Here is a 19439-nt window from a genome sequence, read left to right as displayed (position 1 = left end):
AACAGCCTGCTTTTCTGGTTTGGAAGATTTTTTTTTTATTAACCTGGTTGAACTAAGTTAAACTATGGTTTAAAAAACAAACTCAAAATGTCAGTGGCTTAACACAACAAAGTTATTTTTCTTACTGCTATGGATCAAAGTATCACTCCAGGCAAGTTTCCTCTGTGCAGTGATTCAGTGATCCAGGCTGAGGGAGCCTCCACTACCCGCAGCCATGCCTTCTGGAACTTAACAGCTTCCTAGAGCCACACAACAGGGTAAGAGAGTGATGGAGAGACTCACACTCGCAATTGTACACTTCCGTTGTAGGCAAAGGCTTACACTGGCAATTACAGTTTTTTCTATAAGGTCTTCCACCTTCTGTAGGTGACTTAGTGCCATCCACCGCCTCACCAGAAATTCCAAAGTTTGCTTTTCCTTTCTAGTACCCGATCTCTGGTGCTTTCTCTCTCTCTTCCTCTTTTCATAAGGCATGCAATCTGTGAACCCAGTCCATAGCGTGCCTTTTCTTAACTTAAATTGAAAGAATATGTTAATAAATACCTTCACATTAAGCTGTTATGCCACAGAGCTCACCACCTAAATGGCAGAGCAGAGAAACATTGATGAAGGGTTGGTTGGGTTTTGTAGAGTGATTGGATAGAGAACTGAGAGTTCTGGGTCAAGTGATTGATCCTGTGACCCAAGCTGCAAATGGAGGAAAACTAGAGAGGGAGAAATCTGTAACAATTGGGAGAAAATGTCACTGAAGGGCTTTTCAAGATCAAAGATCTCTTATGGTGTGAGATCATTAAAGAACTGTAATGAGATTATTGTCAACATATCGAATGATAGAATTTAGCAAGACCAAAGGCTTCTTCATTGCAAATACCTTCTTTCACCAACATAAACGGTGACTATACACACATGGACCTCGCCAGATGGAACACACAGAAACCAAACTGACTACATCTGTGGAAAGAGACAATGGAAAAGCTCAGTATCATCAGTCAGAACAAGGCCAGGGCCCACTGTGGAACAGACCATACGTTGCTCATATGCAATTTCAAGCTGAAATTGAAGAAAATCAGAGCAAGTCCACGAGAGCCAAAATATGACCTTGAGTATATCCCACCTGAATTTAGAGACCATCTGAAGAATGGATTTGACGCACTGAACACCAGTGACCAAAGACCAGTCTAGTTGTGGAATGACATCAACGACATCATACATGAAGAAAGCAACAGGTCATTGAAAAGACAGGAAAGAAAGAAAAAACCAAGACGGTTGTCAGAGGAGACTTTGAAACTTGCTCTCAAACATCGAGCAGCTAAAGCAAAAGGAAGAATTGATGAAGTAAAAGAACTGAACAGGAGATTTCAAAGGGCATCTCAAGAAGACAAAGTAAAGTATTATAATGACATGTGCAAAGAGCTGGAGATGGAAAACCAAAAGGGAAAAGGGAGGAACACCTTCAGCATTTCTCAAGCTGAAAGAACTGAAGAAAAAAATTCAAGCCTTGTGTTGCAATAGTGAAGGATTCCATGGAGAAAATATTAAATGACGCAGAAAGCATCAAAAGAAGATGGAAGAAATACACAGAGTCATTATGCCAAAAAGAATTAGTTGATGTTCAACCATTTTGAGAGGTGGCACAAAATTAGGAACCAATGGTACTGAAGGAGGAAGTCCAAGCTGCTCTGAAGGCATTGGCAAAAAACAAGGCTCCAGGAATTGATGGAATATCAATTGAGATGTTTCAACAAACAGATGTAGCGCTGGAGGTGCTCACTCGTCTATGCCAAGAAATATGGAAGACAGCTTCCTGGCCAACTGACTGGAAGAGACCCATATTTATGCCTATTCCTGAGAAAGGTGATCCAAACGAATGTGGAAATTATAGAACAATATCATTAATATCACATGCAAGCAAAATTTTGCTGAAGATCTTTCACAAACAGCTGCAGCAGTATACCAACAGGGAACTGCCAGAAATTCAGGCCGGTTTCAGAAGAGGACGTGGAACCAGGGATATCATTGCTGACGTCAGATGGATCCTGGCTGAAAGCAGAGAATACCAGAAGGATGTTTACCTGTGTTTTATTGACTATGCAAAGGCATTCGACTGCGTGGATCATAACAAACTATGGATAACATTGCAAAGAATGGGAATTCCAGAACACTTAATTGTGCTCATGAGGAACCTTTACATAGATCAAGAGGCAGCTGTTTGGACAGAACAAGGGGATACTGATTGGTTTAAAGTCAGCAGAGGTGTGCATCAGGGTTGTATTCTTTCACCATATCTATTCAATCTGTATGCTGAGCAAATAATCCAAGAAGCTGGACTATATGAAGAAGAACGGGGCATCAGGATTGGAGGAAGATTCATTAACAACCTGCGTTATGCAGATGACACAACCTTGCTTGCTGAAAGTGAAGAGGACTTGAAGCACTTACTAATGAAGATCAAAGACCACAGTCTTCAGTATGGATTACACCTCAACATAAAGAAAACAAAAATCCTCACAACTGGACCAATGAGCAACATCATGATAAACAGAGAAAAGACTGAAGTTGTCAAGGATATCATTTTCCTTGGATCCACAATCAACAGCCATGGAAGCAGCAGTCAAGAAATAAAAAGAGGCATTGCACTGGGCAAATCTGCTACAAAGGACCTCTTCAAAGTGTTGAAGAGCAAAGATGTCACCTTGAGGACTAAGGTGCGCCTGACCCAAGCCATGGTATTTTCAATCACATCATATGCATGTGAAAGTTGGACAATGAATAAGGAAGACGAAAGAAGAATTCACGCCTTTGAATTGCAGTGTTGGCAAAGAATATTGAATATACCATGGACTGCTTTTTTTTTTTTGCCAAAAGAACGAACAAATCTGTCTTAGAGGAAGGAAGTACAACCAGAACGCTTCTTAGAGGCAAGGATGGCAAAACTGCGTCTTACATTCTTTGGACATGTTGTCAGCGGGGATCAGTCCCTGGAGAAGGACATCATGCTTGGCAGAGTGCAGGGTCAGCGGAAAAGAGGAAGACCCTCAATGAGGTGGATTGACACAGAGGCTGCAACAATGAGCTCAAGCATAACAATGATTGTAAGGGTGGCTCAGGACCAGGCAGTGTTTCGTTCTGGTATGCATAGGGTCGTTATAAGTCAGAACCGACTCGACGGCACCTAACAACAACAATAAAACTTCTGAGCCCGAGAAGTTGCGTGGTTTGCTGGTCCACCAGGATGTTGGACTATTTCAAAATTACGGCAGGACTTAAAGTGAAGATAATATGATGTAAACCAAGATTCGGTGTTTTTACCGAATGTGAGAGAGGATTCCAGATGTCAGTAGATGGGAAGAGAGATATGGTCAGGGAGCTAGGTCTCAGAGCAGATGAACAGCAGATTAATACTCAAGTGTCCACTAAAGCAACTAATTGGAAGGAATGTTCTATGGAAAGTTGGATGACATGAAGACATTTATTAACATTAGAAGTAGAGTTGCAGGGCACACAGTGAAACAGGTGGGTGGAAGGAAAAATCTTGGGAGATGAAGTTCAGGATAGCAAGGTGATGAAGGCATGAAAGCAGATTAGAAATTGTAGGTCTTACTTTTCATGAGGATCATGCTGTTGTTCTTGTTCTTAGATGCTATCGAGTCACTTCCAACTCGTAGAGACCCTATGTACCACAGAGTGAAACAATGCCCGGTCCTGTGCCATCCTCACAATCATTGCTGTGTTTAAACCCATTGTTGCAGCACTGTGTCAGTCCATCTCATTGAAGGTCTTCCTCTTTTTCAGTGACTCTCTACTTTACCAAGCATGATGTCCTTCTCCAGGAACTAGACCCTCCTGATAACATGACCAAAGTACATGAGATGAAGTCTTGCTGCCCTCGCTTCCAAGGAACATTCTGGCTGTACTTGTTCTAAGACAGATTTGTTTGTTCTTCTGACAGTCCGTGGTATATTCAGTATTCATCACCATCACCATAATTCAAAGGCATCAATTCTTCTTTGATCTTCCTTATTCACTGTCCAGCTTTCCCATGCATTTGAGGCAATTGAAAATACCATGGCTTGGGTTAGGTACACCTTAGTTCTCAAAATGACACCTTTGTTTTTTAATACTTTAATTAAAGAGGTCTTTTATAAGAGATTTGCCTAATGCAATACGTTGTTTGACTTCTTGACTGCTGCTTCCATGGGCATTGATTGTAGAGACAAATAAAATGAAACACTCGACAACTTCAATATTTTCTGCACTTACCTTGATGTTGCCTACTGGTCTAGCTGTGAGGAATTTTGTTTTCTTTATGGTAAGGTATAATCCATACTGAAGGCTGTAGTCTTTGATCTTCATCAGTTAATGCTTCAAACCCCCTTCACTTTCAGCAAACAAGGTTGTGTTATCTGCATATCAAAGGTTGTTAATCCTGATGCTCCCTTCTCCTTCATATAGTCCAGCTTCTTGATTATTTGCTCAGCATACAAATTGAATAAGTATGGTGAAAGCATGCAACCCTGGCACACCCCTTCCTGATTTTAAAACATGCAATATCTTTGTTCTGTTCAAACTACTGCTTCTTGGTCTACATACACATTCAGCATAAGCACAATTAAGTGTTCTGGAATTCTCATTCTTTGCAATGTTGTCTATAACTTGTTATGATCCACACAGTCAAATGCCTTTGCATAGTCAATAAAACACAGGTAAAAATCCATTCCCAAAGCCAGCTTTTCAGGCAGGGATTGGACTGGACTATAGGATAGAAAATGATACTGGTGAAGAGTGAGCTTCCTGGATCAAGAAGACACATGAGACTATGTGCTCAGCTTCTGTTTGGAGAAGAGATGAGAGGGCAGAGGGGATCAGAAGATGGCTGAATGGACACGAAAATAGAGAGTGGGGGGAAGAAGTGTGCTGTCTCACTAGAGGGAGAGCAACTAGGAGTATATAGCAAGGTGTGTATAAGTTTTTGTATGAGAGACTGACTTGGTTAGTAAACTTTCACTTAAAGCACAATAAAAATTAAAAAAAAATGTTACAGAAGAATGAAAACACCTTAAAAAAAAAAACACAGGTAAAACTCTTTCTGCTAGTCTCTGCTTTCAGCCAAGATCCATCTAACATGAACAATGATATCCCTTGCCCCACGTCCTCTTCTGAATCTGGCTTGAATTTCTGGCAGTTCCCTGCCAATGTACTGCTACAGACACTTTTGAATGATCTTCAGAAAAATGTTACTTGTGTGTGAAATTAATGATATTGTTGGATAATTTCTGCATGCTGTTGGATCACCTTTCTTTGGAATGAGCTCAAATATGGACATTTTCCAGTTGGTTGGCCAGATAGCTGTCTTTCAAATTTCTTTGCATAGTTGAGTGAGCACCTCCAGCACTGGGTCCCTTTGTTGAAACATCTTAATTGGCATTCCATCAATTATTGGAGCCTTGCCAATGTCTCCAGTACAGCTTGGACTTCTTCCTTCAATAACATCAGGTCTTGATCAATGGACCTTAGGGCTAAGAAATATGGTTAGAAGTGACTGACCTTAAATGATTAACTTTGGTGTTTTTTTTTTTTTTAAGCTAGGAAAACTAAACTGCATTTGCAAGAGACAGTTAATTAGTATAACCAATAAAATCAAGAGAGGATACATTTTGGATTGAGTGTAAGAAACGAAAGGGCATTTATTTTCTGATACTGTATTTTACTGACTGTTAGTTTTTATCAATAAGTTGAAGAGAAAAAATAAAAATGGTAAGCCATGTGCCTAGCCAAAGTGCATTAAAAACATTTATTAATCCCCAGGGTTAATATAAATATTATACAGTGGAATGGGGAAAACTTTTACTTCAGTAGATTAGTTAGAAATCAAATAATGAGTTTTTTGTTGTTTTTGTTCACAGGCATAAAGGAGTGTTCTAGGACTCTAACAGTGCCAAATCAATGACCAATTCTTTTCTTTTTTTAATTGTACTTTATATGAAGGTTTGCAGACCAAACTAGCTTCTCATTAAACAGTACACATATTGTTTTATGACATTGGTTAGCAACCCCATGACATGTCAACACTCCCTTCTTGACCTTGGGTTCCCAATTACCAGCTTTCCTATCCCCTCCTGCCTTCTAGTCCTTGCCCCTGGGCTGGTGCGCCCCTCTAGTCTTGCTTTATTTTATGGGACTATCTAATCTTTGGCTGAAGGGTGAACCTCGGGAGTGACTTCATTACTGAGCTATGAGTGTGTCCAGGGACCATACTTTTGGAGTTTCTCTAGTTTTCTGTTGGGTCAGTAAGTCTAGTCTCTCTTTTTTTTTTTTTTTTTTTGTGAGTTAGAGTTTTGTTCTACATTTTTTTCCATCTCTGTCTAGGACCCTCTATTGTGATCCCTGTCAGAACAGTCAGTGGTGGTGGCCGGGCAGCATATCTTTGTACTGGACTCATTCTGGTGGAGGCCGTGGTAGTTGGGATCCATTAGTCCTTTGGACAAATCTTTCCCAGGTATCTTTAGTTTTCTTCATTCTCCTTTGCTTCCGAAGGGGTGAGACCAGTGGAGTATCTTATGGGTCTGCTGTCAGGCTTTTTAAGACCCTAGACACTACTCACCAAAATAGAATGTACAACATTTTTTAATAAACTATGTTATGCCAATTGAGCTAGATATTCCCCAAGACCATGGTCGATGACCAATTCTTGCTGATTTTCCATTTTAAATATTTGTCTCCTCATCCCTACCCACCTTCATGACCCCATATCCTTGTTTAGGCCATCACCATCTCTCTCCTGAATTACTGTAACAGCCTTCCAACTGGTCAGTGGTAACTCTATGTTTAAATGCTTGAGGAACTGCCAGACTGTTTTTCAAAGTGGTTTTGATTTGCATCACTCTGATGACTCATGATGCTTAGCATCTTTTCATGTGCTTATTGGCCATTTGTACATCTTCTTTTGAAAAATGTCTATTTAGATTCTTTGCCCATTTTTTGATTGGGTTGTCTTCTATTACTAAGTTGTAAAAGTTCTATGTATATTCTAGGTAAAAATTCATTATCAGGTATATGGCTTACAAATATTTTCTCCCATTCTGTGGTTTGTCCTTTGAAGGACAGAAGCTTTTAATTTTGATGTGGTCCTATTTACCTATTTTTTTTGTTGTTGTTGTTCAAGCACATGCTTTTGTTGTCATATATCCGTCGACTTATCCAAGGTCATAAAGACTTACCCTTACACTTTTTTCTTAAAAATCATATAATCTTACCTCTTATATTTAGCTAATTGGTCACTTTTAAGTCAATTTTTGTGTATGTATAGTGTGAGATAAAAATACAGCTTCATTCTTTTGCATGTGGCTATGAAATTGTTCCAGCATCATTTGTTGAAAAGACTATTCTTTAGCCATTGAATGGTTTTGACACTCTTGTTGAAAATCAGTTGACCATAGACACATGATTTTATTATGGACTCACAATTTTATTCCATTATTGATATGTATATCCATATGTCAATTCCACACTGTCTTGATTACTGCTACTTTGTAGTCAGTTCTGAAATCAGGAAGAGGATGTAGAACAAAGGATATCCTTGGTGATGTTAGATGGATCTTGGCTGAAAGCAGAGACTATCCGAAAGATGTTTACTTGTGTTTTATTGACTATGCAAAGGCATTCAACTATGTGGCTCATTACAAATTATGGATAACATTGCAAAGAATGGGAATTCCAGAACACTTAAATGTGCTCATGCTGAACCTGTACAAAAACCAAGAGGCTGTTGTTTGAATAGAACATGGGGATACTGTGTGGTTTAAAATCAGGAAAGGTATGTATCAGGATTGTATCCTTTCACCATACTTATTCAATCTGTATGCTGAGCAACTAATCTGAGAAGCTGGACTATATGAAGAAGAACAAGGCATCAGGATTGGAGGAAGATTCATTAACAACCTACAATATGCACATGACACAACCTTGCTTGTTGAAAGCAAAGGGGACTTGAAGCACTTACTAATGAAAATCAAAGACTACAGTCTTCAGTAGAGATTACACCTCGACATAAAGAAAACAAAAATCCTTACTGCTGGACCAATAAGCAACGTCATGATAAACGGAGAAAAGATCGAAGTTGTCAAGGATTTCGTTTTACTTGGACCCACAGTCAGCGTCCATGGGAGGAGTAGTCAAGAAATCAAATGACATATTACAATCTGCTGCAAAAGACCTCTTTAAAGTGTTGAAAAGCAAAGACATCACTTTGAGGACTAAGGTGTGTCTGACCCAACCCGTGACATTTTCATTTGCCTCATATGCATGAAAAAGTTGGACAATGAATATGGAAGACCAAAGAAGAATTGATGCATTAAAATTATGCTGTTGGTGAAGAATATTGAATATATCAGGGACTGCCAGAGGAATGAACGAATCTGTCTTTGAAGAAGTGCTCCTTGAAAGCAAGGATGGTGAGACTTTGTTTCATGTAGTTTGGAGATGTTATCAGAAGGACCAGTCCCTGCGGGAGGACATCATGCTTGGTAAGGTAGAGGGTCAACGAAAAACAGGAAGACTCTCAAGGAGATTGATTTACACAGTGAGTGCAGCAATGATCTCAAACGTATCAATGATTGTGAGGGTGGTACAGAACTAGGCAGTGTGTCATTCTGTTGTACATAGGGTCACTATGAGTTGGAACCAACTTGAAGGCACCTAACAATAATATATTTGGTTTGCTGAGCCTATCATATAACATTCAAACTACCTGGAAAACTCTGTTCCTATATTACAAGGCAAATACCATGCGTGAAATTGGCATTTGTTTTATAGGACATCTTTGGTAAGCACTTTCCTACTGCTTAAGTAACCGTTTTCATTGGACATGTTCATTTTTTACTGAAGATATTTTCAGGGTTAGCACCATACCCAAAGAAGGTATCAGAACACAGAGAAAAGTGTTATTATTTATATTTTGCTGTGTTCAGATTAGGTTGTTTTAGGGGTGCTTAATGTACAAAGTCATTAAATGATTTCTGAGGTAACTGATTTTTATTGTTGTTGTTGAATCAATATTTATTCTAACAAACAAACTGAATTATTAAGAATATCACCTCTTTTCCGACAGCTGTAACGGCATTTCTTGTCAAGTTAATTCTACTTCGCCGTCCTTATAGAGTCGCTGTGAGTTAGAATCAACTTGATGGCAAAGCGTATCTTTAAAGTTGGTCCACACGTCCCAGGCAAGTCTAAGCAATACATTAGAGACCAGAAGGGCTTATAAAGACACAAAAGACACAGTCCCTGTCATTCTATGAGGTATTTAGGTAAAGGTAAACATGTTTAGAAGATAGACTTATTGCTCTTATAAAATGATTTTTGCTCAGTATAAAATAATTAATAAACGTACAAAAAGGAAAGAAATTTCCCTCAAAGTTCTACCCCCCAGAGATAGCCATTGTTAACATTTTGATGTGCAGTCATATATAATATGTACCTGTTGCCACTTATTTGATTCTGACTCATGACAACCTCATGAAAGACCTGGTGATATACTTCCAAAAAATCAGTCATTGAAAACCTTATGGTGTGACTTAGTGGTGGAGCCAACTTGGTGCCCTAGACAGATGTACCACATTGTACCTTTGCAGCAAAGATCTGAAAAACTGAGTAAAACATACAAATGTCAATCCTGGAAACCTGAGCATCAAATGAAGGGATAAAGAACTAGATCAAACGCCAAAGGAAGAAGAAACTGATGGAAAACAGAGAACGAGGAGAGATACAGAGTGGAGGTATCCTGCCAACTAACACGGCACAGCCTGGGCATCTTGAAACACAGCCAGCAATGACCCCAGACAAGGAGTATGGGAAGGCAACTTCATGGAGCTCCCAACGGGAGACCGAGCAGTCAGCAACCAGAAAAACATGCTTTCCTACCCTTCATCCTTCTGGTGAATAGAAGCAAGAACCTCCCATCTCAGAAGACCCCACGACTGGGGTCCACAATATAAGCCCTCCATCCCAGGCTCAACCCACGCCCTCCCACTGTGCAGCTTTTTTTTTCCTTTTCTTTTTCCCTCCAACCTAGCTCCATAAACCACCTTCCCCCCTTCCTGCTGGCCCCCACTGCACCACTGCAGCTAGAGTGCCACTAGCATGCTAGCCCACCACTGCCCTGGGTCCACCCTGCCCCCACTCAGTGGCCCCTACTGCACCATCTTTTTCTTCCTCTTCTTTCTTCCTCCCTCCTAGCCCCGGTACACCACCTACCCCCTTCCTGTTAGCTTCTGCCACACTGCTGAGGCTAGAGTGCCACCTATGTACCAGCCTGCCACTGCCCGGCTCTGCCCTGCCCCTACCTGCCAGTTCCCTACCATGCTACCATTTTTTTCATTCTCCCTCTCAACTAACCCTGTAAGCCACCTCCCCTCCCTTCAGGTCCACCCTCCCCCCACTTGCTGGACACCACCGTGCCACCATTTTTTCTCTTTTGATTTTTTTCTTTTTATTTCTTTCTTTTCCCCTTGCCTCCAACCTACCCACCATGCCACCTCCCCTGCCTTCCCACCAGCTCCCAGGTCTGCTCCACCCCTACCCACTGGCCCCTGCCTTTTGCTCTTTTTTTTTTCTTCTCTCTTTTCTTTTCCTTCTGCCTCTCGTCTAACCCTGTATACCAGCTCTCCCCATCCCACTGGCCCACACCATGCCACTGCAGCTAGAGCACTCTGGCGATCAGACATGTTGCCACACTAGGCCTGCACAGCCCCTCCCCTCCCACCACTCAACCAGCTGCTCACTGGTGGGAAGCCAGGCAACACTACTCCCTGTCTGACACCCCTGCTCTTCTGGCATGGAGCTGGAATGCTCCCACAGCACCAGACCAACATCACAAGGCAGGCAGTGCCCACCAGTCCTCCCTGAGACACCTTGCCAAACCAGTGTGCAGAGAAGCAGGCTGCCCTCCCTGCCGATGCACTGTCCATTGTGGACAAGGTTGTGAGAGCTATCGTGTCCACAGATGAGCAAGCAGCAAAGCCTGCTCAATCTGCCTGCTGTGACATATCAAATAAAACAACTACAAAAACAGGATGAAACAGATGAACATATAATCAATAAATACAAGAAAATAATACCTTAATGTCTCAAAGACAGCAGGCAATATCAGAACATATAAAAAAGTATGACAAGATGGCTCCAGCTAGTGACCAAAATAAAGAATCAGCTAACCTTCTAATAGAAGACAAAGCATTGAAACTCTCTGAGTGGAATTCAAAAGACTAATGTTTAGGGCTCTCCAAGAGATTGGTATTTTTAAGAGACTGGCAAAGAGATGAAGGAAAACACAGAAAATCCAGGAAAAAATAGACAAAATCATGGGAAAACACAAGACAAAACCACCATAAACATAGCCAAAATCAAAGAAAACAGAAAAAGCAACAGAATTCAGAAAAACAATACTAAATAAATAAATAAATATTTTATTTAATACAAGAACAAAATGTCAAAATAAGCAGAAATCATACAAAAACAGCAACTACAAACACAAAAGATAAACAACAAAATCTCAGAAATAGAAGATTTTAGGAGCAAATCTGAAATGATACAAGACAGAATCAGCGAAATTGAAGACAAATCGTTGGCCCACACTTTGAGGAAAAAATCAACGAAAAGAATGAGGAAAAACTAAGAATTATGTGGGACACAATCAAAAGCAAAAATTTGCACATGGTTGGAGTTCCAGAACAGAGGGAGAAAATGGAAAACAAATCCAATATAGGACAGACCCCAAAAGAAGGTAACCAAAACATATCATAATCACGCTTGCCAGGACCAAAGGCAAAGGAAGAATCTTGAGAACAGCCCGAGAAAAACACAAAGTCTCTTACAAAGGGGAAACAATAAGACTAAGCTCTGATTACTCAGGAGAAACTATACAGGCAAGAAGGCAGTGGGATGACATATATAAAACCTTGAAAGAAAAAAACTGCCATCCAAGAATAAAATATCCTGCAAAACTCTGTCTCAAATATGTTGATGAAATTAGGACATTTCCAGATAAACAGAAATTATGGAATTTGAACAAATCAAACCTAACTTACAAGAAATATTAAAGGAAGGCTTACTGGTCTTACAGAGACTAGTGGTACTCCTGAGACTGTGGCCCCCAGACACCCTGATAACTCAGAACAGAAGCCACTCCCAAAGTCTACCTTTGAACCAAAGATTAGACAGACCTATAAAACAAACAATAACACATGTGAGGAACATGCTTCTTAGTTCAAAAAGTATATAAGATCAAATGTGCAACACCTGCCCAAAAACAAAGACAAGAAGGCAGGAAGGGACAGGAAAACGGGGTGAATGGACACGGGGAACCCAGAGTGGAAAGGCGGAAAGTGCTGATACATTGCAGAGATTACAACCAATGTCATGAAATAATTAGTGTATAAATTTTTGAATGAAAAACTAATTTGCAATGTAAACTTTTGCCTAAAGCACAATAAAATTATAACAAACAAAAAAAGAAAACCTATTTCTAGTCTCACACATATGGGTTCTCCATGAGTCAGAGTTAACTTGACACTAACTGGTACTGCTAATCTATTCTCCACTGATTTATAACAATAGCCTGTGGTCTCCAGAGTGGACTGCATGCACTCCAGAAAGTACTCAGGAAAACTCAGGGCCGCACAGGAAGGAAATATAAAAACTTTTATTTATATTTGTTTTTACCCAATCATTTAAAATTGTGTTTGAAATGTATGTAATTCATTAGTACTGTAGTAAATGTACATAATTTCTGGAGAAATAAAGACAGACATGCATATATGTATGTATGTACATATAGGGTACAACTTCAAAATTTTTTTGGATAGCAAAAAAAAGTTTGTAGACTACCACTCTAGAACATGCAGAGAATGTTGTGTGCCGTTGCGTGGATTTTGACTCATAGTTACCCTATAGGACAGAGTAGAACTGCTTCAGGGGTTCCTAGGCTGTAATCTTTATGGGAGCAGACCACCAGGTCTTCTCTCCCTTGGAGCCAATGGTAGGTTTGAACTGCTGACCTTTAGGTTAGCAGCCAAGCACTTAACCATTGTACCACCTTATGCAGAGAATAAAAATAGTGAAAAATCATAATTAACACAAGATAATTAATGTTATAAAAGCAATTTTTCTTCCATCTTTTTTCCAAAATTTGGAAAGAAGTCTGAGTACTGACTATTAAAATTAACTTTGCCTTTCCTCCATGTCTGGTCACTAAAAGTTAGTTATAAATTCTGTGGCCCTTCCTTTCCTCCCAGTGCTTTCCTGAGTGTATTCCAGTGAACAGTAAGTACTTCAGTGCTTTTAGACTGATTATGTTCTAGGACTGAGGTACCTGGGTGGTGCAAGTGGTTTGTGTTTGACTAGTAATGTAAAGGTTGGCAGTGTGAACCCACCCAGTAGCACTGTGGATGAAAGGCCTGGGGATCTGCTTCCATAAATATTACAGCCAAGAAAACCATATGGAGTAGTTCTACTCTGTAACACATGGGGTCGCAATGAGCTGGAATTGACTTGAGGATTTGTTCTAGGACTAGTGGAATATCAGTCAATTCTATTATTTTAACTTTCAGGAATGTTTTGTTTAACATCAATAAATGGAACTGTAGGGCAAATCTGAGGCAGACAGATAACTCAGATTTAGGTATGGCTAGTTGGCTGCCGACCAAAAAGTTGGCAGTTTGAGACCACCAGCCATACCTTGGAAAAACTATGGGGCAGTTCTAGTTTGTCCTATAGGGTCACTGTGAGTTGGAATCGACTCAGTGGCAACAGGTTTGGTTTTTTTGGTTTAGTCTTTAGTCACAGCTCAAGACTACTAGTAACTGGCTGATGTCCCCTAATGATTTATAAGTGAGGGGATTTTTATCATGTTGATTCTCTTGTTTCCAACTTAATCATCTTATTTCTGTGACAGCTGCTACCATACTTACCTAAAAAAAAAAAAGAACGATTTCTGTTTTGTTGATTCCAACTCATGGCAATCCCATGTGTGTCAGAGTAGAACTGTGTTTTCGATGGTTGATTTTTCAGAAGTAGATAGCCAGATCTTTCTTCCCAGGCACCTCTGGGCAGACTCAAACTTCCAACTTTTTGGTTAGCAGCTGAGTGCATTAGCCATTTTCACCACCCAGGGACTTCCAATCACCTACCAAACCAAAAAATCCATTGGTGTTGATTTGATTCTGACCATAGCCACCCTATAGGTTAGAGGAAAACTGCTTCATAGGGTTTCCAAAGTTGTAATCTTTTTTTTGTATTTAAAATCATTTTATTCATGGAACACTCTAAGTACCAATTAATCCTGCACCCATGTAGTAAAAGTGTTTTAACATTTTTTTTTAATTGTACTTTAGATGAAGGTTTATAGAAGTAGTTTCTCATTAATTTTTATATTGTTTTATGACATTGGTTAACAATCCCATGACATGTCAACACTCTCCCTTCTCAACCCTGAGTTTCCTATTACCAGCTTTCCTGTCTCCTCCTGACTTCTAGTCCTTGCCCCTGGGCTGGTGTGCCCCTTTAGTCTCATTTTGTTTTACAGGTCTGTCCAATCCTTGACTGAAGGCTGAACCTGAGGAGTGACTTCATTCCTGAGCTGAAAGGGTGTCCAGGGCCATACTCTCAAGGTTTCTCCAGTCTCTGTCAGGTCAGCAAGTCTGGTCTTTCTTTTTGAGTCAGAATTTTGTTCTACATTTTTCTCCAGCTCTGTCTTGGCCCCTCTATTTTGATCCCTGTCAGAGCAGTCAGTGGTGGTAGCTGGGTGCTATCTAGTTTTACTGGGCTCAGTCTGGTGGAGCCGTGGTAGATGTGATCTATTAGTCCTTTGGAATAATCTTCCTTTGCATCTTTACATCTTTGTATCTTTATCTTTGTATCTGGAATAATAATCCTTTGTATCTTTAGTTTTCTTCATTCTTCCTTGCTCCTAAAGAGGTGAGACCAGTGGAGTGTCCTAGATGGCCACTCACAAGCTTTTAAGACCCCAGACGCTACTCACCAAAGTAGAATGTAGAATATTTTCTTTATAAACTCAATTATGCGAGTTGAGGATATATTCCTAGGAGTGAGATTGCTGGATCATACAGTATTTCTATTTCTAGTTTTCTAAGGAAACGCCATGTAGTTTTCCAAAATGGTTGTATCATTTTGCATTCCCGCCAGCAGTGCATAAGAGTTCCAATCTCCCTGCACCCTCTCCAACATTTGTTATTTCCTGTTTTTTTGATTCTTGCCCATAATGCCAGGGTGAGATTGTATATCATTGAGGTTTGATTTGCGTTTCTCTGATGGCTAGAGATGGTGAGCATTTCCTCCTCTGTCTGTATACCACTTGAATGTCTTCTTTGATGAAGTGTATGTTCATTTCCTTTGCCCATGTTTTAATTGGATTATTTGTCTTTTTGTTGTAGAGGTATTGAAATTTCTTGTAGATTTTAGAGATTATACCTTTGTCTGATTTGTAATAGCCAATTTTTTTTCCCAGTCTGTAGGTTCTCTTTTTACTCTTTTGGTAAAGTCTTTTGATGAGCATAAGTGTCTAACTTTTAGAAGATCCCAGTTATCTTGCATATCTTCTGAAGTTTGTGTGTTGATGGTTGTGGTTGTATCTTACTAATGCTGTGAATTAGGGCCCTAGCGTTGATACTATTTTTTTCTTCTATGATCTTTATGGTTTTTGGCTTTATATTTACATCTTTGATCCATTTTGAGTTAGTTTTTGTATATGGTTGAGATATGGGTCCTGTTTCATCTTTTGCAGATGGATATCCATCACCATCCAGTACCATTTGTTAAAAACACTGTTTTGTCCCTATTTGATGGTCTTTGGGCCTTTGTCAAAGATCAAGTGACCATAGGTAGATGGATTTCCATCTGGGGTCTCAATTCTGTTCCATTGGTCAATGTATCTGTCAGTGTACCAGTACCAGGCTGTTTTGAAAGCCATAGGTTTATAGTAGGTTCTGAGATCAGGTACTGCGAGTCCTACTTTATTCTTCTTCTCCAGTAGTGCTTTACCTATCCGGGGATTCTTCCCTTTCCATATAAAGTTAGTTAAGTTTTTCCATCCCTTTAAAGAATGTTTTTGGTACTTGGATTAGGATTGCATTGTATTTGTAAATTGCTTTGGGTAAAATTGTCATTTCCACAATGTTGAGTCTACCTATCAATGCACATGGTCTGTTTTTCCATTTATGTAGATCTGTTTTGATTTCTTGCGGTAGTGTTTTGTAGTTTTCCTTGTACAGGTCTTTTACATACCTAGTTAGATTTATTCTGAAGTATTTTATTTTTTTAGGGTCTATTATAAATGGTATTGTTTTCCTGATTTCCTTTTCATCGTTCTCTTTATTGGTGTATAAGAATCTGACTTATTTTTATACGTTCATCTTGTATCCTACTATACTGCTGAATCTTTCTATTAGTTTCAGGAGTTTTCTCATGGAGTCTTTTGGGTTTTCGATGTATAGTATCATATCATCTGCAAATAAGGGCATTTTCCAAAGCTGTAATCTTTATTGAACTCAACTGCCACATCTTTCTCCTGTGGAGTAGCTAGTGAGTTTGTATTTCTGACCTTTCGGTTAACAGCTGAGCACTTAACTACTGCACCACCAGGGCTCCATTCACCTACAGATGAGTGTATATGAGAAAATTATTACTGTTACTACATTCCTCAAAGCTAAAGGAAATACAAGTGTATGACGTGAAATGTAGCATCAATTTTCTAAAGCAGTTCCTTGGGTTCCCAGGCTGAGGCAGGGTAAAGCAAAATTAGTAAGCAAATTTGAAACGTAGTTTTGAACTCTCACACTAAAACTATGTGTTTGGTGCTTTTTAAAAATTGATTAATTTTTAATAATTTTTAAATCCTATCCTCATTATACTGGAATTTGCTCATTTTTTGCATGTGCCTTTTTAATTCTTTGTCTTTTGCATAAGTACATAACACTGCTGTGATCATTTAACACAATTTTGAATTTTGCCTTTTACACTTATCGTGAACATTTCCACATATACCCAAAATTTTTGTTTTGAGTAAAGGCATGATATTCCTTCAAAATGATGCACTATAATGTAATACATCAACTTCGAATGATTGCATATTTATATGTGACCTGACTTGTATTCTACCGAGTAACTAAAATTATAAATGTGGAATATGATATGGAGATAAATAAAAGGTGCTGTAATCCTTTGACAGCATTTTTTGAAATGTATTATTGCAGGCATTAATGGTTCTCTCAGAGCATAAGCAGTGAGAATATGTAAGAACAGCAACAACAAAACTCAACAAGACAAACCCCATTTGGTATTGGTTACTTCATTGTGAAAATGATTTCGCCAAAGAAAGGAAGAACATAATAATGAAGAAAACAGAGGGGCCATCTGGAAGAAAAAAAAGTAAAGAAAGTATGACATAACTTACAATCCACTTGGTGCAAATGGTTAATGTGCTCAGCTGCTAACTGAAAGGTTGAAGGTTTGAGCCTACCCAGAGGCATTTTGGAAGAAAAGCCTGGTGATCCCCTTCTGAACAAATCAGCACCTGAAAACCCTATGGACCACAATTCTACTTGGACACACATGGGGTTGCTCTGAGTCAGAGTCGACTGGATGGCAACTGGTGTATGGCCATCTTCAATCTCTTTGAATGGCAGGTTGTCTGTGGGGAGAGGACAGCTGGAGGCATTGGTGAGCATTAGGCTAGATAAAAGGACTGTCCTCCTGGAAGGTGTTATAGAAGTAAGGCCAAAAGAGAGAGTAAACCCCCTCTCCCTGACTCACACTGAGCCCATAGGATTTCCAAGGCTGTAAATCTCTATGGAAACAGATTGCCACATCTTTCTCCCACAGACCTGCTGGTGGTTTCGAACCTCCAACCTCTTGAGCAGTCAGTCAAAGGGCAGGGGCGGGGGGGTGGTAAGCACTAAATAAGCTGGAAAAAACAGTGCAAATGAAATGTTATTATCATCACATCATGATTAGGGAGAAGTACTCAATCTAAAGAGCTGCGCTGAGAGACACAGTTTTAAAGTTAGTGGCCTATGTTAGAGCCACAGAAAAGGGCAACTCAAATCAAGTCGACATTTGTTGAATATTTGCTCCGTGCTTAGCATTTTTTTTTAGCATTAACCACACTGATCATGATGCAAAGAGCCCTGAAAGCACAGAACAAAAGAAAATGATTCTGTAGGAAGCAGAGTTTGGAGTGTGATCAGGCAAGGTTCACAGAGGGGTGACATTCGACCTGGGCCTTGAAAGATAAGTAGGAGTTTGCTCAGCAAACATAGGTAAAAGGGAATGAGTAAAGATTCGATGTCAGAAGGTGCTGGGTATGTGCAGGGAGCAGATAGAAGCCTGATTTAGGGAAAGCCATAGTTTTCAAATGTATTTAGTAGTAGAAATATTTCAAATAAAAACATATTTAGAACCCCGATATATGAAATGCAGCCCTGGTGATGTAGTGGTTCAGTGTTCGTCTGCTAACCAAAAAGTTGTCAGTTGGAGTCCGTTGTCTCTCCTTGGAAACCCTATGGGGCAGTTCTACCCTGTCCTGTAGGGATGCTGAGTCAGAGTTGCTTTGACGGCAATAGGCTTGTTTTTGTTTTTGATATGAGATAGAAAAAAGTGGTACTTTAAATGTACTGCATTTTAGTGGATTTAAATGTATTTTATCATTTTATTTGTGAAACATGTACCTATTACAAACTAAAATTGAGAATAATGAGTTCTTTCGATAAAAATTTGTAACTAGGGGTTATGTCTGATGGTTTTTAATTTTTGTTTTTGTTTTTGCTGCAGCTTGTCCTAAAATCTCAACATATGCTTCAATTAAAGTAGATCAGAAGCTTGAAGAAAAGTAGCAGGAAATTTTTGCTTCCATGGTCAACCATTAATAATATCGAACACCTCTTGTTTATGTGTCAGACAAGTAGCCAAAATTGAAAATTACCTCTAAAGTTATCTATAGTAGTACAACATTATCATGAAATGTTTTATATGCTCCTAATTGAACGATTACCATGCTGTGCTGAGATATAACGCTAGGTAGTAGAAATGTCTGAGCAGGACATTTAAGAAGCATATACTTATACAAATTTAAGTGAATCCAAAGTCACAATGATAAAAAGATAAGTACAGAGCCACAGTCTTTTTTTTTTTCTTAAATCAATGACATACTTTTAAGTTCAAACATAGGCATTGAGATAGTGGAGAAACTTTATTGTGAGGGCTGCCTCCCAACTGCACGATCTGGTAAAATTTAACATTAAAATCAGAGATATATCCTTACTGAGTGTGCCTGCTACTTCTTTGTTAGAATTGATAGAATAGTTAAAATTTATACTCAAAACACAATATCTGTGATGGCAAATAAACATAAAAATGTTCAACATCATATATCA

This window comes from Elephas maximus, chromosome 2 (genome assembly GCF_024166365.1).
Source record: "Elephas maximus indicus isolate mEleMax1 chromosome 2, mEleMax1 primary haplotype, whole genome shotgun sequence".
NCBI lineage: Eukaryota > Metazoa > Chordata > Mammalia > Proboscidea > Elephantidae > Elephas > Elephas maximus.
Note: the sequence above shows the minus strand (reverse complement) of the source record.